This window comes from Sceloporus undulatus, chromosome 3, assembly GCF_019175285.1.
Source record: "Sceloporus undulatus isolate JIND9_A2432 ecotype Alabama chromosome 3, SceUnd_v1.1, whole genome shotgun sequence".
NCBI classification, from domain to species: domain Eukaryota; kingdom Metazoa; phylum Chordata; class Lepidosauria; order Squamata; family Phrynosomatidae; genus Sceloporus; species Sceloporus undulatus.
In genome coordinates, this window is record NC_056524.1 from 60,234,810 (window position 1) to 60,258,507 (window position 23,698).

The 23,698-nt window shown below is 39.7% G+C and overlaps 1 protein-coding gene across 1 annotated transcript in view; it reads left to right on the forward strand.

The window, feature by feature from the left end:
* Positions 1-23,698, forward strand: part of NCAM2 (neural cell adhesion molecule 2) — a 290,517-nt gene that overhangs the window by 51,330 nt on the left and 215,489 nt on the right. The window lies entirely within an intron of this gene.

Sequence of the window (23,698 nt, forward strand, 5' to 3'; positions counted from 1 at the left end):
GTTCAACATAGTTGAAATAAATATTAGGTTAAACAAAGTGGCCCTTATTGATACAAATGCCTGTGTCTTGCCTCATTCTTCCATGGTGGATCAGCAGTGAAGGTTATGCAGTTGGAGTCTCCCTTATCTGAAATTTTTGGAACCAGAAGTGTTTTGGATTTGAACTTTATTTATTGTTTTAGATTTTGAAATATTTGCATATCTATAATGAGATAGCTTGAAGATGGGTCCCAATTCTAAACATTAAATTGTTTTAGGTTTCTTATATACTTTGTAAATACTGAATGTAATTTAATACACAGTATTTTTAATCATTTGTGCATGTAACAAAGTTTGTATACAATGAACCATCAGAAAGCAAAGGTGTAGACAATTTGAGGTTTTGGAGTATTTTGAATTTTGGCATTCTGGATAAGGGATACTCAAAGCTTATACTCTTACCATTTGTTACCATCTTATCATATATTTTAGGGTTTTTCCCCTGGATGTTCATGAAACCAAAACATATTGAATCACACTGTTTGATCAAAATGTTCATGATTAAATTTTTATAAGATTTTAATTTGGTTAGTTGTATATGACTCATATTTAAATTTAATTCACTATGTTACAGTATGCTGATACATTTTATCTTTTGGGGAGAAAAACCATCTCTTCATAATAGCACAAAGCAAAGAAAAGCGAGAGTTAGCAGGAAATGGGGGAAAATGACAGAGGAACTGGGAAAAAAAGAGAAAGTGCCTCTACACAGGGCTGGGCCAATGAAAGATTAAAATGCAATTTTGAACATGTTGGCTTGTGAATTATATCACACAATGTACAACCCCCTCCCCACTTATGTATGCTGTTCTTTGGTGCCTCACTGTGCTCCCTGTAGTGTTTTTTTCACTACTCAACAAACCCTGTCTATCTATCTATCTATCTATCTATCTGGGACACACACACACACACGATAGATAGATAGATAGATAGATAGATAGATAGATAGATTTGTTAGTGATGAACAACAATTTGATCATGATAATTTACCAAGAACAAAATTTATATTTCTAGAGGCATGTTAAAATTAAATGTTTAGGCTTGCACAAAAGAAGCTTATGAGAATTATGACTTGAAAAATTCATTCCATTTTACTTTAACTCACATTCTAATTTTAATAATTAATTCTGGTGAATAAAATGAAATAAGATGTGTTTTTGAAGGTGAAATTCTAGGTAAGAAAACTGAGAATCAATTACTGTATACATCATTTTGATTGCTTAACATTACTGTGGATTCTTTGGGCCAAGCCAGTATAAAACTTTTTAAAAAGGCAAACATTAGATTCTATATGTGTTGAAGAAGTTCAGTGGAAGACAGCATCTTTTTTATATTCATGCCTAAATAATAAGAGATTGGGTATTTTAAATGTTATAGAATTGAGAAGATGTGTCAGTAAGATGTGACTGCCATAGGGATACATAATTTCTCTTTTTGAATTATTATTATAGCAATTATATAACCAGTACATTTCTTCAGCTATAGGGCATAACATGCTATAGGGCTTTAGCAAGTTTATAGGGATTGGCATGAATTGAAACCATGTGGCACAATCACATGCTTAAGCTAAGTAGGTCTTATCTGATCCTTGCCTGAATGTGAGTCCAAGACACACCACTTTGAGTTCTGAAAAAAAAGGTACCATATCAAAAGTGCTTGAGTAAACAAATGGAATAGGATGTTGTAGAAACTTTACACTGAGACTAGAACTAGCTGTGATAATACTACATGTGTCTTTGCTGGTTAAAAGAGCAGCTATATATATAGCTCCCATTTCCTATTTTTTTTAACCATCTACCATGACCTTTTCTTTATATACGGTTACGCTGGCATAACATCAGTACACAAGCTAATTGTGTTATGAAAGGAAAGGAAAGGTAAAGCACACATACAGCCTGATGTGATGGACAGATAAAATAATAAAGTATTTAGGATATGAGACTGTACCAGTTTCACACCCCTAGAAGGAAAAGAAGTGCCCAACAGGATGCTGATGTATATATGTGTGTGTACTTCTAGACATCTCTCGACCACATGAATTTTGTAGGGTTTTCTTAGGCAAGAAATATTTTAAAGTGGTTTGCCTATTACAAAGAACAAAATGAAAATGGAACTGGTAGAAGCTATGTGAAGCGTGAATTTGAAGGGTAAATATGCACAATGTGCTTGAGATCTGTACAATTAGTTTTCATAATTTACCTTGAGTGTGAAATGAACATTTAACATGTACTGTGATATGTACTGTGTTATCTATGAGGTACAGTAGAGGTAGCCAATTTGCAATGCTGGAGTCACTACTCAAAAGTAATGTAACTTCCAGAGTTGTGTGAGTGTGTTCTTTAATCCTTCTAAAGTCCCTAGACTGCCCCTTTTCTGGAAAAAAAGTGAATTGCCTCTCCTGGAAGCCTCCAGGTCAAATAGATTCAAATAGATTACAATCTGCACAGCACCGGTAAGCAAATAAATAAACAAAATGTATTCAAAATCAGAAGCCTTTTCATTTTACCTAATGACAGTGGTATGGTACCATTTTCACTTCTATGGCTGCATCCTCTGGAATTATAATTTCCATGACAGTTACAGTAGAATTATAGCATTACAAATGAGCAGTATGACAGGACCCTTGAAATAGACTTTTGCCTATTTCTGTTTCTGTTTTGTTTTATTTCCTTTTTTTTTTTTTAGGAGGGTGGCTGCTTGGGTAGCCTTGGAGAGCCTCAGGGGTGAAACGTAACCTCTGGACCTATCACTGCAGCAAAGCACATTAAAATGAGCTACTCCTATTGTATATCTGAGTTGCCACTGTTTTTTTTTTATGAGTAGGTTAAAAAAAACACCCAACAATGTGAAACAATGATTCAACTACCCTATCATTTCAAACTGTTCTACTATTTTGTGATGTGCACAGATGAATATTTTAAATGATGTAAATGTTGAACTAAGACTCCAGGAAACCAGGATTTGAATTTCCACTCAGATGTGAGGTCTTAGGCTAGTAAAAAAATATCTCAGCCTATAAGGAAGGCAATGACAAATCTTTGAATAAATTCCGACAAGAAAACTTTAAATTAGAGACATCTTCAAAGCACATTAACAGCAGCAGCAGCAGCAGCAAATTAACCCATGTCTTCCTGAACTCTAATATTTTGGTATCATAATATAGGAACTGACAATTTTCCAACTGTCTTAGGATACAGAGCTTATTTAGCTATATCTTATCATCTGCCACTAACTGAGTGTTAAGTAGCTGTCAACTCAGCATCCTGCTATCCCAATAATCCCATTGAAGGCCTTGGCGCAATTGAATTTAGAGACTGTTAAACACACTTCAGGTAATCAGTTCATGGGCACTAATCCCAGTTAAACTGATATCCTTGTTGTCTGTGTTTTTACACTTCTCTTTAATTTGTATAATTTAATGTTCCTAGAAACCTGAAAGTGGATTGCTCCTGTTTGTTCCACGAGATGTTTTAGGGTGCAGATTACTGAAAAAGATACATTCATTTTTAAACATTTTTAATTGATTAAAATACAACAAAACAAATACACATAACAAATACAGCATCAAAACAGATAAACAAAAACAAAAAAACCTCTCTACTTTTCTAACATTTACGAAAACATTTAAAATCACTTCCCATCCTTCAAACTAAAAATACAGTGGTGCCTCGGGTTACGAAATTAATTCGTTCCGCGGCTAATTTCGTAACCCGAAAAACCTTCGTAACCCGAATTGCCATAGGCGCTAATGGGGAAAAAAGCCGCGGCTCTGCCGCGGCTCCATTTAAACAGCGCCGGCGTTTTTTCGTAACCCGAAAAAACGTTCGTAACCTGAAACAATAAATCCCTATGGGATTTTTTCGTATCCCGAAAAATTCGTAAGCTGGGTAATTCGTATCCCGAGGTACCACTGTAACTGTTTTTACGTACTTTCCAGTTATGTCTCTCCTTTTTTCAGTTAAGTTTTTACAACCTTTCCTTTTAAACTGATATATTGTGTTTATTTTGTATCATAGTACATCATTATATTAATCCTATAATTTGATGTTTTAAACCTTTATATATATCTATTTTCCTGTACTCTATAGTTCATTCCTTATTTCGTGCACTTTATTTTCCAATATTTTATTTCCCATATGTTATATAAATTATTTTCAAATATCACAAAAAAGTATTCTCAGATTATTGTACACTCACAAAGACTTATTTCCAACAATATAATTTTCATGTTTTATACTTTTGTGTCTTTTCCTTTTTGTATTAGGTCTGGAATTTTCTTTGTTCTTTCTTCAAGATACTTAGTAATAGGTGCCCATTCACTTTCCCATCTTTTTTCACTTCCTTCTCTTAACATATTTGTAAGTTTATCTGATTCTATCATGTCATATGGAGGTGTTACAAACCGCCGCTTTGCGGCGGTCTCCCAGCAGTGCTGTTTGCAGTCCCCCAGCAGTGCTGGAGCTTCTTCTGGCAGCACACTAATGACGCCGCGAGGCGCCAATGGTGCACTCACGACGTCATTAGCGCTGCGTGACGTGCGGACAGCATCCGTAACAGGAGTAGGGGCGTCTGGAAGAGATGCCCCTTTTTTAAACTGGGACATCCTGAGGACGTCCCAAGTGGCGGTTTGTAACCCGCCATAGTTTCACAACTAAAGATGTATTCATAATAACAAGCCCTGTTGTTATTATGAATATGTCTTTAGTTATTTCTCCATGCTGAAATTCATTTTGTTAGCTTTGGCCCAGCTTTCTAATTTATAAAGGTCATTTTGAATTTTGATCCTGTCCTCTGGGGTATTAGCTACTCCTCCTAGTTTGGTGTCATCTGCAAATCTGATAAGTATGTCCCCAATTCTGTCATCCAAGTCATTGATAAAGATGTTGAACAGCACTGACCCCAGGACAGAGCCCTGTGGGACCCCACTGGTCACTTCCCTCCAGGATGAAAAGGAGCCATTGTTGAGCACCCTTTGGGTTTGGCCAGTCAACCAATTACAAATCCATGCAACTGTTACTTTGTCTAGCCCACATTTCACTACCTTATTTGCAAGATTGTCATGGGGAACCCTGTCAAAGGCCTTACTGAAATCAAGATATACTATATCCACAGCATTGTTGTTGTTGTTAACCGTCCTCAGGTTGGCCCCAACCCATGACTATCCTGGGGATCAGACTTCTCCAAGATACCCTATCCTCCACTGCTCTTCTCAGCTCTTTTACACTCAGTCCCATGACCTCTCTGATTGTGTCTATCTATTGGGCATGTGGTCTTCCTTTCTTTCTACTGCTTTCTACCTTCCCTAGCATTATCATATTTTCTAGTGAGTCATGCCTGAGGCTCATTTTTGTCATCTTGGCTTCCAGAGAAAGTTCAGGCTTAATCTGTTCAAGGACCTATTTGTTTGTCTTTTAACTATCCATGGTAGTCTCAGCACTCTTCTCCAGCACCACATCTCAAATGGGTTGAATTTCTTCCTCTCGGCTTTCTTCACTATCCAGCTCTCACGTCTGTACATGGTGATGGGATATAAAAGGGCTTGGATGTATGGCTCAGTTGTATATGTTTACTCTTTGGGATCTTGTTAGGTTTTTGTTTTGATTGCCATCCTTCCCATTCTTAGTCTTCTTATTATTTCTTGAATGCATTCTCCATTCTGATCAATGTTTGACCCAAGGTGCAGCAATCTTTAACTATTTTGATTTCCTCATTATCTAGGTTGAATTAACGTAGATCCCCTGTGGTCATTTTTTTTATCCTTATGTTCAGCAATAAGCCTGCCTTTGTATTTTCTTCTTTAACTTACCTAGTAATTGCCCCAAGTCTATGATGTCTTCCACTAGCAGTATGGTGTCATATGCTTGTATTAGATTGTTGATGTTCCTTTCTCTTATCATCTCTCCTCCTTCTTCTGAATCTAACTCTGCTCTTATTAAGATTTTTAGGACCATGATGTAACCAGGTCTGATAAAATGACATGGATGTGGCCACTAGGTGGAGGTGTTGCGGAACCTATTATAGTTGTAGTGGCAGGTACATATGTCTGCATTTTAAAACAGTGCATCATTGAAAGGCTGATGCAACTGTCAACTGTCAGTTGTTATGAGAGAGAGAATGTCAGTTGATGTTACAATAACTGCCTCTGTGTTTGTTGTTGGCAAAGTAACTTATTTGTGAGTATTCAAGATGTACTCTGTGTAATCTTTATAAATAGTTTGTAACAAAGATTAAAGAACCCTCATTTTGAGAGAAACTTTGCTGTACTGAGATTCATTCCTGTGTGTGAGAGGAAGTCTGCCTATGCAACTAAGATTCTTCACAGACCTTCTTCTGGGCATCTTGTCCACGTACATAAACTCTGCTTGTGTTCTCTTTGACAAGTGTTATGAAACCAGCACTTACCTGCATACAAGTTGAACAGGTAGAGTAATATAGTGCAAAATTGCCTGAACCCTTTTGCCAATTAGGAACCATTCTGTCCTAAGTAGAGATTTCTCATCAGGACTATCAGATGTTATATCCTTCCCATGTCTTTAAGAGCATTACATAGCTTTTTCAAGAGCTGTGTAGTCAAAGGCTTTGCTATTGTCTAAAAAGAGCATGCTGATTTTCTTCTGGAATTCCTTAGTGTGCTCCATCATATGTTTGCAGTGTGGTCCTTATTGCATTTTCCTTTTCTGAACCCTGCTTACACCTCTGGGATTTCTATCTCCATGTATGATTCTAAGCTACAGAATTTTGAGCATAATTTTGCTTGTGTGGGAAATTAATACTATGACTCTATAGTTGCTGAAGTCTTCTGGTTCTCCTTTTTTGTGGATGAGAATGCATATTGACCATTTCCAGTCTATTGGCCACTGTTTTGTTTTCAATATTTGTTGTCATATTTTAGATATCACTGGAGATGATTCTGTCTGGGTGGACTGTAACAATTCTATTAGAATATCATCTGTTTCGGGCGGTTCACTCTTCCAGTATTGCTTATTGCAGCTTCCACCTCACTTTCTAAGATTCTGGATTCATCATTGCATGGTTCTTCATTCCATGTGCCATTCATTCTTTCTTCTCTTTTATATAACTCTTTTGTATATTGTGGTTCTGTTTCTTCTTCATTCTCTTCTATGTTCCTCTTCTAATCATATAGCACCCCCACTCTTGGTTTGAACTTCCTTTCGATTTCTTGGATGCTGAGGAAGACACTCATTCTCCCTTTTTTGTTGTTGCCTTCTATTTCTTTGGATTGGTTACAGTAGGTTTTCTTTATCTTTGAACACTTGTTGGACAGTTGCATTCAAGGTTCTGGTTTTGTTCCTACCTGCCTTTTATTTTGCTTCCCTTCTTTACTTCACTACTTGAAGACCTTGCCAACATGACAAACAGGGGACAATTCTGAGCATTTGAAAGTTTCAGATGCACTTCCCGTGGAAATATAAGATTAGATTTGGCATGTCAAAAAGATCTGTTAAATGCAACATATACAACAATTTCTCCCAGCTGAAATTCCCCCAGCTGAAAAAGGGGTGTGGTTGAATTTTACAGGATTTAAAACCAAGGTGACATATATGTATAAAATGTTGTAAGAGATAGAATTAGTGAATAAATACATGTGCTCCTTTGGGCACTATAAGAAATGGAAAAATGGGGAAATCACCAAAGAGGAATTCAAACAAATAATGAGCATTTGTAAGAGTAAAGTCAGAAAAACTAAAGTGCAGAATGAACTCAGGCTTCCTAGAGAGGTTAAGAACAACAAAAAGGGCTTTTGGGGGTATGTCCGCAGCAAAAGGAAGAAGGAAATGGTAGGGCCACTGTGTGCAGAAGATGGCAAAATGCTAACAGAAGACAGAGAAAAGGCAGAATTACTCAACATCTTCTTTGCCTCAGGCAGGTTATAGACCACCCATTTGGGGCGGTCTGCACCCGCCCCTTTCCCCAGTGTATCGGGGCCTAAGCGTGCAGAGCGGCAGCAGCTGAGGCCCCGATCCGCCACTTTTCAGGCTGCGGGGAAGCAGCAAAACGCCGCTTCCACGCAGCCTGAAAAGGGGTGTCCCTGGGGCTTCAAGCCCCAAGGACACCCCGTGGTGGCGGGGAGAAGAGAAAGGGGCCGCTTGGCCCCTTTCTCTTTTAGTCTGCTGGGCGCAGCTGTCTGAAGGCTGCGCCCAGCGGACTAAACCAGGAAGGAGCTCCGAAACGGAGCTCCTTCCTGCTCTGTGTTCAGGGCGCACTAAGTGCCCTGGCGCGGAGCAAGGACGTCACGTCCGCGCCGCCCCGTCTAGAGGTGGCGCGGCCGTGACGTCCTCACGGCGGCAGCCATATGGAAGGGCCGCCGCTGTTTAGTGCATGACGAGCACGCACTAGGGTTAGGGCGGTGCGGAAGCACCGCCCTTTTGTAACCCTAGTGTGTGCTCGTCATGCACTAAAGTGCCGGTCTGTAACCGGCCTCAGTCTTCTCAGAAAAGGAGAAGGGTGCTCAGTCTGAGGATAAAGGAGCAGAGGACAGAATAGGGGAATTTGAGCACAGAAGAAGTAAAGAGATAGTACAGGAATACCTATTTAACCTAAATGGATATAAGTATCCAGGGCCAGATGAATTACATCCAAGGGTATTAAAAGACCTGGCAAATGTAATTTTGGAGCCATTAGCAATAATCTTTGAGAACTCCCGGAGAACAGAAGTCCCAGCAGACTGGAGGAGGAAAAATGTTGTCCCCATCTTCAAAAAGGGGAAAAAGGAGGATCCCAACAATTATCGTCCAGTTAGTCTGACCTCAATGCCAGGAAATGCTCTGGAGCAGATCATTAAACAGAGAGTCTGTGAACATCTAGAAACCAATGCCATAATCACAAAGAGTCAGCATGCGTTTCAGACAAAGAAGTCATGCCAGACAAATCTGTCCGGGAATGCTGCCAGCAGACACTTGACAGTAGCCGATAACAGAGCCTTAGCACGGTGGAAGTGAAAGTAAAGCAGACCTTGCAAGGAATCAGTCTGAGAGCAGTCCGAGAAAACAAGCCGAGTTCAGAATTCCAGAAGTCCAAACGTTCCGAGAGTCAAGCCGAAGTCAGGATACCGAGAAACAACCTTGGTCAAACTGTCCAAGGTCAAAACAGCCAAGAGATAATGAAGTCCGGTCCGAGGTCAAGGTAACAAAGAATCCAGATACTAGGAGCTAGTGCTAGCAGCGATCATGCAATAAACTCTAGCAACCAGCATTAGTCTCTCTCCCACTTAAGTAAGGGAAACTCTCCCTCGTGCCACCTGAGGCTGGTTGGCTAATTGCCTCTCAGCAATTCTCTGTGATCTGCGCCTGCAAGCACTCTCGGCTCTTCTCTCTTTGAAAGAAGGCACCTGCCTGCAAGCTTCGTCCCCAGAGTCCCCACTAGGCTGTGGTACCATAAGAGGCCTCTCTTCGGCACTAAGACCTGGTTGAACCTCCTCCTCTGGAGCTGGAGGCTCACAGCTGGGACCTGGCAGGGCAGGAACAGCACCTGGCGTTGCCTCAGTCAGCCCTTTCTCTGGATACTCATCCTCCTCCTCATCCTCTGAGAGCTGATCTTGGCTGGCCATGACATAATCTAATCTCTTTTTCTTTTAAAAAATAAAATTACCAGTTTGTTAGATGAAGGGAATGTTGTGGATATAGTATATCTTGATTTCAGTAAGGCTTTTGACAGGGTTCCCCATGACATTCTTGCAAAAAAAGAAAAAAAAACCTAGTGGAATGTGGGCTAGACAAGGTAACTGTTACATGGATTTGTAATTGGTTGACCGGCCGAACCCAAAGGGTGCTCAACAATGGCTCCTTTTCATCCTGGAGAGAAATGACCAGTGGGGTCCCACAGGGCTCTATCCTGGGCCTAGTGCTATTGAACATCTTTATCAATGACTTGGATGACAGAATTGGGGGCATACTTATCAAATTTGCAGATGACACCAAATTAAGAGGAATAGTCACCCACAAACATCTTAGGAGGAATAGCTAATACCCTAGAGGACAGGATCAAGATTCAAAATTACCTTGATAGATTGGAAAGCTGGGCCAAGGCTAACAAAATGAATTTCAACATGGAGAAATGCAAGGTACTGCACTTAGGGCGGAAAAATGAAATGCACAGATATAGGATGGGGACACCTGGCTGAATGAAACTACGTGTGGAAGGGATCTGGGAGTCCAAGTAGAACACAAGTTGAACATGAGTCAACAGTGTGATGCGGCAGCTAAAAAGGCCAATGCAATTTTAGGCTACATCAATAAAAGTATAGTGTCTAGATCAAGAGAAGTAATAGTGCCACTGTATTCTGCTCTGGTCAGGCCCCACCTGGAATATTGTGTCCAGTTCTGGGCACCACAATTCAAAAAGGACATTGAGAAACTTGAGCGTGTCCAGAGGAGGGTGACTAAAATGGTGAAAGGTCTGGAAACTTTGCCCTATGAGGAACGACTCAGGGAGCTGGGGATGTTTAGCCTGGAGAAGAGAAGGTTAAGAGGTGATATGATAGCCCTGTTTAAATATTTGAAAGGATGTCATATTGAGGAGGGAGCAAGCTTGTTTTCTGCTGCTCCACAGAACAGGACCCGAAACAATGGATGCAAGCTCCAGGAAAAGAGATTCTACCTCAACATTAGGAAGAACTTCCTGACAGTAAGGGCTGTTCAACCATGGAACACACTCCCTCGGAGTGTAGTGGAGTCTCTTTCCTTGGAGGTCTTTAAATAGAGGCTAGATGGGCATCTGTCGGGGATGCTTTGATTTAGATTTCCTGCATGGCACGGGATTGAACTGGATGGTCCTTGGGATCCCTTCCAACTCTAAGATTCTGTGATTCTATGGAGCTTTCTTTCATTAGGAAAAAAATAACGAAACAACTCCAAATTCAGCAGAGGACAATGCCTATTGTATTTGTTAGGAATAAAAAAGACTTCAGGAACAGAGCTATGCATCGTTATCCTCCAAAAGGGAGGAAAGTGATAATAGAAATTCTAGTGGAACACATTTTTAAATGTATGAGGACCATATGTTTTTGTTTTGTTTTTTAAATAGCTAGCAAGTGAAGAAAAAATAATAGGATTAGGATGCTTAGCAAATGGATTAAATGATGGAGAAAAATAAATTGCATGGAAGTAAATGTAATTTAAAAACATTCTATTACAATGAAGTGTTGGGAGAAATCTAAACCACGATATGCCTTCTTAGCTATGGCGCGGGGGGTGGGTGGGGATATCATACTTAAAATGCTAGGTTTGAGAAAGTGTGGAAGATTTATGATTTAGGTAGTTATTGGTACTTTTTGTGACTTCTCTTTTAAAATATTACTCAAGTTGGCTAATGTAAATTACATAAAATCACTCATAAAAGACTGTCATATATCCTTTTTGTTACCAAAATTGCTAGGTTACTGAGATGGTATTCACAAATTAATATATAATAGAGGAATTTTAATAGTTCAAATTAATAGCAGTGAGAAGGCCAGGGTAACACTGGCTGTATACAAGCCTTTGTATGCTGGTTCTGAACAACTAGAACTCCAGTTTATAACTTAGAGCTGGAACAGACGGCCTTAAAGGGGTGGTGTCATGCATATTTACACGCACCACGCCAGCAAAATTCTGAAAAGCCGTGGTGGTGGCAGCAAGGTCACCCTTTTTCCACGGCAAAAAGGAATGACATTTTGCCACTTCTTTTTGGGCTGGAAAAATGCCAGATTGGGCCCATGGCATGTAGTTGCTCTGGCACCAATCCAGTACTCAAAGGGGCAGCGTGACACCACCCTTTTAGGACCATCTGTTTCAGCTCTAAGTTATAATCTGGAGTTCTAGTTTTTCAGAACCAGTATATGAAGCTGCCTCATGTGGGGTCAGCCATGTGTGCATGGGGGCAGCATCAGATTGTGCAGTGTCTAAATGCCATGCTCAGATGCCGTCCCCAACCCAATGCTTACTGCCGGTCTGCTTTGCCCCTTAGTTTTTGATTAACAACAAAGGGAAAATCACCATTCATGCAATACCTTTCACTCTCTCTCGCACACACACATAGGTAGTGGATTGTAGCAACACTGAGCAAAGACAATACCCTACCAGTTCAGAAGCATAGCTCCAGTCAGGGGATGATGGAAGTAACAGTGGCTTAGTAAGACTGCCTGAAAAGTCTGTGTGCGGGGGAGGGGAGGCAACCTCTATTGAGGGATCAATATGTAATCTGATTGTATTCAGCCATATTTAAGAGTGAACTAACTTGTGAGTGCCAAGGTAGACTTTTTCTAGAGTCTTGAGGCAGTGGGTGGATTTTCCACCAATAGGATTGCCACGTGGTTGACCGTTTTAATTTCAGAGTTACAAAAAGTATTTTTGGTTGATGGCAGTGACATTGGTTTAACCAAGCAGTAGTAAGATCAGGACAGTCCCAGGGACTTTGGATAGGTTCTGGTGTGTGAAAAAGTACAATAGGTGCGAGCAGAAAGATTGGCTTAAATCTTTAGGCTGACAAATCTTGTTGGTGACCTTCACGATGAAATGCACACTACAGGAGGTATGAAGCAACAATATTCACAGTCATAAGGTACAGGAGCATTTTCCACATGTCATCACATCTGTGACTAGTCAGATGTTCACTTAAAGGCCACCTGACCTTTCTAGGTTCATGATTATGGCATCTCTGTAACTGCTATTGTAATAAAATATAACAATAAAATATAAAAATAAAATATATCTGTGTTTTGTCAGAAACAGGCTGTGGCATTCACCTCTGTCCCTTTAAAATGCATAATAGATGGTGTGAGTCAGGTAAGGTGCAGTGGGAGAAGAAAGGAGAATCCCCAGGAGTTTTTTTAAAAAAATGATGCCATCTACCCAGAACCCTCTACTTAACCCAGCAACAGCCTGCTGCAACGCTTTCAACAACTGCTTTGCAGACAAAATCTCTCAGATAAGAGCCCATTTGAATGCCAGTCTTGAAGCAAAATTGATAATGAGGTGTCCAGTAAACCCGTTTATGAGATTAAACTGGATCGGTTTGAGCTAGTGAGTACGGAGGACATGGACAAGGTCCTTGGAAAGGTAAAAAAACAACATGCCCTCTTGATCTCTGCCCATCATGGCTGGCCGTCCAGGGGGGTGAGGCATTGATGGCACTTCTTAGGCATTTCATTAATGCTTCCCTTGGGGGGGGGGGAGTCATATACCATCCTCTTTGAAAGAAGCGATCATTAGACCACTCTTGGAAAAAGCTCCCTGGACCCCCGGACATGAAAAAATATAGGCCTGTTTCTCATCTGCCATTTTTGAGCAAGGTGATCGAGAGGGCAGTTGCTCTTCAGCTCCAAGTGGTCTTGGATAAAGACGATTTTCTTGATCCATTTCAAACGGGCTTCAGGACCAGGTATGGGGTGGAGACTGCCATGGTCACTTTAACTGATGACCTTCGTCTAGCCATCGACAGAGGGAGTGTGACCCTGTTGGTGCTGTTAGACCTCTCAGCGGCGTTCAATACAGTACACAATGATATCCTTCTGGAATGCCTGAGAGAGTTAGGAATTGGAGGCACTGTGTTGCAGTGGTTCTGCTCCTTCCTCTCGGGCATGTTCCAGAGGGTGATGCTCGGGGACAGTCGCTCTTCAAAAACAGAGCTTAATTGTGGTGTCCCTCAAGGCGCCATCCTGTCCCCAATGCTATTTAATGTCTATCTGAAGCCGCTGGGAGAAATCATCCGTGGATATGGGGCTGGGTGTTATCATCAGTATGCTGTTGACACCCAAATATATTTCTCCATGTCTCGGTCATCAGCGACAACGACAGATGGCATCTCTCCCCTCAACAAGTGTCTTCAGGCAGTAATGGACTGGATGAGGGAAAACAAGCTCAAGTTGAATCCAGACAAAACGGAGGTACTTACGGTAGGGGCCCCCAAACCAGGTATTGGGCTGCAACCTGCAGTCCTAGAGGGGCTTTTACAGCCCTTAAAGAAGAGGTTTACAGTGCCCTCCGAGAGGACATTTTCTGCAGCCGCTCCCAACTTATGGAATGGCCTGCTGGACGAGATCCATCAAATTACCAATCTAGAAAGCTTTAAAAAAAGCCATTAAGACAGATCGCTTCCAGTAGGCCTTCCCAGAATAAAATACTTGGCCACAAATAAGACTTCCCATTTAGTGACCTCTGCCCATGATGATTATTATTTGGATTTGTCGGTTTTAATATGTAGTTTTTAATCTTATACTGTTTAATCTTGTTTTAAGGGGGCACTATGTATATATGGATGTATTTTAACTTGTTGTACGCTGCTTTGATTGCCTGGCAAAAAGCAGGATAGAAATAAAAAAATTGTTTTTTATTTATTTTAGTTTTTTCTTTAAAAATATCACATTTTACCAAATTTTCACTTTAACCACATGAAGCTATGTATCTGCAAATACGTTTAGGCTGTGTGCATGATATTGTAATTTAAAGGTATCATTTTAATTTGTTAGTTATTTTAAACACATAAACAGATGGTATTTCTCCCCTCAATCAATGTGTTGAAGCGGTAATGGGCTGGATGAGGAAAAACAAACTCAGGCTGAATCCAGACAAAACGGAGGGACTTACAGTAGGGGCCTTCAAACCAGGTATAGGCTTGCAACCTCCAGTCCTAGATGGGGTCACGCTCTCCACAAAGGACTGTGTTCACAGTTTGGGGGTGCTCCTAGACCCATTGCTTCACATGAGAAATCAGGTGAATGCGACGATCAGGAGCACCTGTTATCAGCTTCGGCTGATACGCCAGCTGCGCCCTTTCCTGGAAGTAAAGGACCTAGAAACTGTTGTACATTCACTGGTAACTTCATGACTTGATTTCTGTAATGCACTCTACATGGGGCTACCCTTGTGCCTAGTCCGGAAACTTCAACTAGTGCAAAATATGGCAGCCAGGTTGGTCGCCGGAAAAACTAGGAGTGACCGAATAACACCCATCTTAAAATCTCTTCACTGGCTGCCTATTAGTTTCTGGGCACAGTACAAAGTGTGGTTATAACCTTTAAAAGCTTACATGGCTTGGGTCCAACCTATTTGAGGGATCGCCTGCTTCCATATAATCCACCCTGCACCCTCAGGTCCTCTGGGAGGAATCTATTGCAGCCTTTAAAACCCAGACTAACTGCTACCTCCCAGAGGGCCTTCTCTGCAATTGCTCCCAAACTATGGAACGGTCTGCCAGACGAGATCTCTCAAATTGCCAGCTTAGACAGCTTTAAAAAAGTTGTCAAGACAGATCTCTTCCGGCAGGCCTTTCCTGAATAAAAGTGCCTGGCCACAGAATGACTGCCCCCTGCATCATGTATCAGCCCACCGCTCTGTTCTCGCTGTATTTTTTATTGTGTTTTTAACAGATGTTTTAATTGTAACTTGTTTAATCCTGTTTTAAGGGAGGGAATTTGGGATATAAATTTGTAAATGTGGATTTTAATGTGTTGTAAGCCGCTTTGATTGTCCTGTCACAGAAAAGTGGGATATAAATAAAAGTTTTATTATTAATTATTATTTATTATAAACAAAGAGCTCTCTTCTTCCAAAGACTTTGGTAGACTATGGTGTTTGATTCCTACCTATTGTTTTTGACAGTACAGTTTTTGTTTCTCATTAATGTTTTGTACAACTAGGATAGTGTAGACAAAATGTGTAGACAAAATTGTAATTTTTGTATAAAAGACATATTTACTTATTTAATTAATTTATATATCCTCTTTCTCCCAACATGGGAAAAGATAATAGATGGGTCATGGGAATCCAAATAGATCCAAGTGACTTTGACTGCAGTGCCTGGAAAATCTTCACAGAGGGCCAGAACAGATGACCCTGAAAAAGCAGCTCCATGCCACCCCTTTGATCTCCCGATCAGGGCCATGACAATTACGTGCCACGAACTCAAGCTGGATGTTTGCCAGCTCAAAAAGATTGCCCTTTCCACCTACTCCACAGCTTTGCAGTGCTCCTGTGGGGTGCAGTGTAAAAACTATGCGCCGCCAGAGCGTCGCAACACTCCCTGCCATCTGGTCAGGTGGGTGTCGCATGAGGGCAGTGTCAAGGTGTACATCATTTAAACACCACGCTCCCATGCCACCCCCAAGCCATAGCTTACTGCCAGTCTATTTTGGACCAGAGTTACTTTTATCGCCATAAACACATGTATTGTTTACATTACATTCATGCATTATAAGCACATGTATTACTTGCATTTTATAAATAACATAAATTATAGATTACATTTATTACCTACATTCCTCCCACCTGGATAGACTCTATACATACCTCATATATATACCTGTAAATCTAGATTTCAACACTGACCAACGTTGCATCTCTCTCATTAACAAATGAAGAGAAAAAAATAACATACTTGATTAAATATGTGTATTCTGTCCACTTCTTTAACTTTGTTTATTAATAAGCAGAGTTTATTATGTTATATTTTCTTGAACTTCCTATATTTATTTATTTATTTATGTTTGATGTGAATAATTACATTTTGATTTTTCACAGCTTCTCTTCTAAGATTAATTATTATTGTTGCTTTAATTTTTTCCTGATTCCTTATTCTTTAATGAGTATCCATGTTCTTAATGTTTGTCACTTTTGTTCTTTTTATACCTTTTAGTGTTTTACTCCGTTTTTCTTTACAGTGAATTTCTATGAGTGAATTCCATTATTTTTTTCAAATCAAAGAATTTATCATTTGTCCAGCAAGTCAGTCTGTCCATTTCAATAATTTTAAGCATCTTTATTTACCAGTCATCAATAGCTGGAAGATTTTTTTGATTTCCAGTCTCAGGCCAGTAATATTCTGGCAATTGAAATTATATATAATATTATCTTCCATTGCTTGTTTCTTCCTTGGGTTCTTATTTTGTTAGTCATGTTTAGCAGATAAATTTCTGGTAGTAGTTGGAAGTTGTTCTTTAGTATTTTATGTATGATTAAATGTAGTCGTAACCAGATTTTTTTTATTATTGGTCAAGTCCACCACCTATGGTGCCATGACCCTATTATCTTCTCACATTTCCAGCATTTCTTTTGATGTTTTTTGTTCATTTTTACACTTTTTGCCAGCATCAAGTGCCATTTATCACCACATTATAGAATTTTTAATGGGTTATAGTACAAGCTTTGTCATGGCCATTTCTAATTTTGTGCCATTGACATTCTAGTCTCTGCCTCATTTGTTTTATCACTTTGAGTTCCCTGGAAACCAGAGCTGTTGACTACACTCTGGGTTAGCAGATGCTCAAGAGTGACCATGTGAATTGTCCTGATCCAGAGATTAGCAGAATCACCTGCCAAAGCAACATGCTAAGTCAACTTTCTAAGAGCCTTATCTGAATCCATATACCTCCTGGAATGGACCATTTTTATTGGCCCCTAACCCATGCAGAAGTTTCATGTCCTACTAAGTATAAATCACATCAGGTAATGATCTGCCCATAATAACTGTGAATAGTTCTTCCACATCCAGATTACCACTATCCTGTACATCACAGAAAACTAATTCTAGAGTTTGTTCTGCAGTATAGGTAGCAATAGATGCTGTTTGTTACAGATTTGTGCTCGTTATGGAGGACATGAAGTCCTGGCTGAAGAATGGAGAGTAAACTCCAACAGCACTGGAAACTAATTCTTCCACCTGAAGAAGAGAATAGGGTTGGTAGTAATACACGATTCTGCCTCTGTGATCCACTTTCAAATGCACATAACCAACCTAGGCAACTGCAGGAGGATGGCATCCTGAAAGACCACAGCAATTCCACCTCCCCACCCACCAGACGTTGTATGCTGGTATACAGAGAATCCAAGTGGACAAAACTGGGAGAGGTTAATTGTCTCTCCAATTTCATCCAGCTGAGTCTCTGTAATATGAACCAAGTTGGTATTCTACCAAGGTTCAGGTCCTGGACCATGGATCATTCACCAACTAAGCCACTATGCAACAGCATTTTCAGCTGCTTACCAAAGCAATCCAGACTATTTGGGTGCTCTTGATACTCTGTCTTTCCCAACTCCCATGGTAATATAACAGTCTTCCCACTCAGTCTCTCTTTCTACTTAGTATTCTTTTAATGGCTGCACTTTGGGTGGCTTTCCCTCCAGTGCTCTCTGCATAACACATTCTTTTTTTCTTTTGGCTACAGGGGAGATTTTTTTTTTAAAGACCATAAACTGCAAGTATAAAAGACTGGCAAATATAAAAGACTGGCTCTCACCATTGTTCCATTCTAAAACAGCTGCCCCAGAAATGTCATGATTTTTAGGAAATGTTATGTCAAAAATAGTTATTTTTAAAATAAATAAATAAATAAATAAATAAATAAATAAATAAATAAATAAATATTTAAAAATAAATTAATATATTAAAAAAGTTTAAAAAGCATGGGGAGTAGTGGAATTCTCCAACCTTAGAGAAGTGTATGGTATACTGCACCCAAGAGATCACACTGTGGTCAGCACTGTCATTAAAAGAAAGAGTCAAGAGAATTACTTGGCATTTATTCCATTTTGTCCACTTTGTGCCATTGTTTATTCAGCACTATATATGAATCCCTAGATTTCCATGCACCATTTCCCTCCTGTCCTGTCTTTTAATTGCTATGTGAATAGATTCCTCTCTGTGTAGTTCTGAAATAAAATTTGGTTTTTATAGTTTGAAAACCTTTCAGTGAAAATGTGCTGGAATATGCATGGTGTTTTACTACATTGTTTAGTGTTTTATTGCTGCTAAATGAACATTTGAAAACAAGAGGAGAATATTGATTGCCAATACAACAGGGCACCTTTGCACATTCATGAAGATTGAGCATTTGGTGTCAGCAAATTAGAGATTTGGACCAAGCCCAAATTCATACTGCAGTTTCATTATGTCCCTGTGTTTTTGATTCGACTGTATAACACTTTTAGAGAAAGAAAGAAAATGAAATTCCGCTGACAATCCTAATTTATGTTGGTGGCCTGGCCCAATTTCAGCTGAAGAAACTCTCCCTTTCTCTCCCCCCTCTCTCTCCACACAAACACACACACAGTTGGTGCTCAAACATTTTTTTTTAAAGGATGGTGAGGGAAAGGTCTAACATTTATTCTGTGGGAGGCCATGAGTATATTTTAAAACTTAATTCAGTATTCTAAATATATGTTGAAGAAAGAGGAGAATAATAATTCTGCCAGCCATGACATGTTTGCACACTGCCAGTACATGTTGAAGCCAGAATAAAAGTGTGTTCGGTACTAATGTGTGAGCCTTTATGGGGAAAAACCTTTCTCAGTTTAGTCCAGAACTAAATAGTTTTCATAAGGTTGTATTGAGATCTGTTTTCTAATTTCATTTTTTCTCTTGCCCCTGAATGAAGCTTCTGTTGTTCTGCCTCATCCACAAAACAGTTTTGAATTCATCTAGATAGATTTTTTTCTTCATCATGGCTTATGGCTGAGAGGGAGTTGAGCTTACTCTTTGTATTTTCTCTTACAAACCTCTCACTTTGCAGGCCTATCTATCCACATTTTCTGATCTCAAAAGTAATATGCATATGTAATTACATCTTCCCCTAGGTTTTAATTGAATAATAGATGCCCAGGAAATCCACTGGATAGTTGTTATAATGAAAGCAGAGTTGGGCATGAATTTCATTTTTGTTCCTTCACCCCCAAATTTTTGAAAATTTACAAATATCCCAATGTGGGAGAAAACAAATGCTCCACATCTACCTGTTAAAAATGATATGCATAAGACAAAGTATGTTCAGCAGAAAGAAGAGGAGGAGGCCAATAAAAGGAAAGAAAGAACATAATTCACCTGGAACTATCCCAGTGAAATAACTAGTCCTTTGATTTCTTTTATCCACACAAACATATCCATTTCAATGCCACTAGTTTAAAAAAAATAAGTGTTTTTTTTGGAGGAAGGGAGACAACACTACTAAGAAGGCTTGGCTTTTCTTAAAGCAGTGATTGATGCATTGTGTAATTAGATTTAATATTATTAGTTTTGATTTTATTTTACTATTTACAATAGAAGATTAAAGCAAAAGAAATTTCAAAGAGAAAGTGGACATAAATGGGCATAAACAAAACCTAAGCATATTACAATTTTTGTAAATTGGGTGCTTATTTTATTAAAACTATTAACATAAACTAATGGACCCCTCTCCCCCACACTTTGTTTTTGAATGGAACTAAGGGGCTGAGCAGACGGGTGGCTAAACGCTATCCTTTTTGCCCCAGAAGCAGACCGCCTCATACACTGCTGCAGCCTCCAGAGGGAGCAAAAAGAACCTGCTACTGGATGGGTTCTTTTTGTGTCCCAGTAGGGGCGCCACAGGCGTGCTCACATGCCATGATGATGCCCCTTGTGAGTAGCGCCGTTTGGGCACTGTGCCACATGGATGTCATCACCATGTATGCTATATGGATGGGCATGTGCCATAATGGTGGCTGGGTGGTGGAACTAAGGCTTGGAGCATGTGAACACTCAGCCCTAGTGCACATGTAGGCAGGCACAAAGTGCCGGTCTGTATTACCCCCGAGTGACCTGAATTTGCTTTTCCTAGTGAAATGAAACACGAATTTTCAATTGCACTTATTTATGTGCTGAAAATAAACAAATCAGTGTGACTTTTTTGATACTGCAATTTTTGTTCACCCTGTCATCCAAATGAGGCAGTTAAGCTAAGGGGGGAAAATCTTAATTTCAAAACTTCATACATTTATGTTTAGATATAAACAGCATTATCAAAAGGGTTTGTACCTAATTGTCATTCTTATATAATTAAGTGACTTAAGAGTGTTGTAAGACAAGTGGACACTAATAAAATAGTCATATCATGTATTATTAACAAAGGTTAGGTTCAGCCAAGAGGAATTATTAAAAGAATCTGCCATACGGATAGCTTTTGAATTAAAACTTTAAAAGGCTATTTTAAAAAAATATGACTCATACCTCTCATTTTCAGTTGTTTGGATAAAAAATAAACTTTCAGGACTGGTGCAGGAGGCCTGCTCTAGTTTATTATTCTTAGAGCAGCTTAAGTGAAAGCTTACATATCACTCCATGCCTCCCAGATCAAATTATTGAAAGCTAAACGGAATGGTTGATGTTGTTCTATCACTGTGAATTTCTCCTCTGATTACCATACACTGGTCATTTGGCAATCAAATAAAATAAACTTTGTTTGGACAATCTCTCCCTTACTTACTATTATACCAGGTGGAGGAGGGCTATCAGGGCTAGCTGACCCTTGAGTATCCCTTTTTCCATACATTGGGAGGGAAAAGCCTTCATGATTCATAACTTGGTTCCTGGTTTTGAACCATATCCTCATTTATGACGCCTTCCTCCTGGGAACATGTGGAAGGGAACTGGGCCAGATGAATGTGAGCGAATGTGAGCGAATGCTTGAATCGGGCTTTTGGCTTCAGCTTGTTGTAAGCTGTTTGTGAAAGTCAGCAAATGTTATGGACATTTCTGAAAGTACATGAATTAAATTTATGTAGCTAAAATTAATTATTGCTGTGTAGATCCCATGCTTCCCAAACTTGTCATAGATAAATAAGATCTATGAATTTCTCATTCGTTTTCTCTCTAATATTTTTTCCTTTTCTGCTGCTGCCTTCTCCTCCTCCTGAACATACTTTGTTTTTGCAATAACTTCCTGTCTCTGATTGCCTGTCCCTTTTAGTGACATAACAATCTATATGGCAATTGGAATGAGAAACATAGCTTTAGAAGTCTCTTTCAGTGGAATTAATTCACTAGTAGAATGTCTGCTAAAAAAAAGAGAGAGAAAGTAGACATGTAACATCTGTTCAATATATTATATCTTAAAAAGTTATCTTTCTTTAAAACATTATTTTGTTTATATATATATTATTATTTCTAAATGGCAATTGGAAAATCCTGTCTTGTATTCCAACCAAACATGGTTGATGTGATTGAATCAAGCATCTCCCTTAATATCTTAAACCTGACCATGTTGATTAAAGAAATATTCTTAGGCCCGTTACAGACGGGTCCGTACTAGGGTTAGAAAGGGTCTGTACAAAATGGCGGCGCCCATTCCACACAGGGGCTGCCATTACTACGTCACCACCATGCCGCCTCCAAACGAGGCAGCACGGTTGTGACATATTGGCGCTGCGCCAGGGTGCATAGAGCGCCCTTTCCACGGTGCCAGAAGGAGCTCCAAAACAGAGCTCCTTCTGGGATTTGCATCGCTGGCGCAGCCTTTAGACGGCTGTGCCAGCAACGCAAGGCAGAAAGGGCCGAGCGGCCCCTTTCTGCTTGTTCCTGCCACTGTCGGGTGTCCTTCAGGCATGAAGTCCCAAGGACACCCCTTTCCAGGCCACGGGGAAGCGGCCTTTTGCCGCTTCCCTGCAGCCTGGAAAGTGGCGGATCGGGGCCCCAGAGGCTGCCGTTCTGGCAGCTGAGGCCCCAATCCAGTGGGGAAAGGAGCGCCTACAGGCTGCCCCAAAGGGGCAGTCTGTAACGCGCCTTAGATATTTTTCTGTTGAACTGTGATGTAGTAGATAAGTTCATAGACTAGGAAAGTGTGAGTCTGAATGTTTGCTTAGTCAGAAAGTGTGTTAGGTGGCTTGGTGGTAAGTTATTATCTATCAACCCAATATATCTTTTAGAGTTATTAAAGAAAGAAACAACCCATGTGCATTTTCTTGTGGTGCTTGACAGAATAGCTGGATAAAAATGCAATGCATAAATGAGAAAGCACATAGAAGTCTTGATAATAAAATATTCTTTTTATACAAATAGATAAAATTTTAGTCATATGCTATATCCTTGGATGTAAATAGGGAAATAAAATTTAGAATTCTTACAAACGCTTTTCAGATTTGTCTGTAGTGTTTACTCCAATATTTAACTGAAGTCTTGATGAAATGATTTATCTCTGGAATCTCTGAACCACTTTATTGCCAGCTACTTAGGCAGGGCCTAAAGAGGCAGCATGGTGTAGTGGCTTGAGCTCTATTATGACTGTGGAGACTAGGGTTTGAATCCCTGATCCACTATGAAATCCACTGGGTTGATTTGGGCAAGTCACACTCTCTCAGCCTCAAGGGTGGGTCATGGCAAACTTCCTGTGAGCAAATCTTGCCAAGAAAACCCCATGATGGGGTCACGTTATGGTTATTAGAAGTCAATAACAACTTGAAGGCATGCAACAAAAATAAAGACTATTTTTAGAATCCTATCTGAAAGACAGGAGCTTTAAGATAAAGAAAAAGTGTTTTTGAAACTTGTGCAGTAGGAGAGAAATCACACTTTGAATAATGCCATCATGAAGTGTCTGTGTTGGATGCTGTTACTGTGGATCTGTTTCTTCATAATTGGTATAACTTGCTTATATGTCTGTTTGCTTGCTTAAACCTCAGTCCTCATAACCTTAGTAGTACTAAGAGCTTGCCAGAATTATTGAGACTTGTGCACTAGTCCTGGAGAATCCAAGAATAAACATGCCTTAGTTGTATAATGTGTGAATTACTTAAACCTGTTTTTACAGAGAAGTATATTTGAATGGTATTCAGGAGCTACTGTTGGACTAGAATAAAGTAACAGAGTTGTAAATAGGAGAATGTGTCCCCTGGATCAAACAGTTGTACTTTCTTCAGACTTTGCTGTCAGACACAGTTCC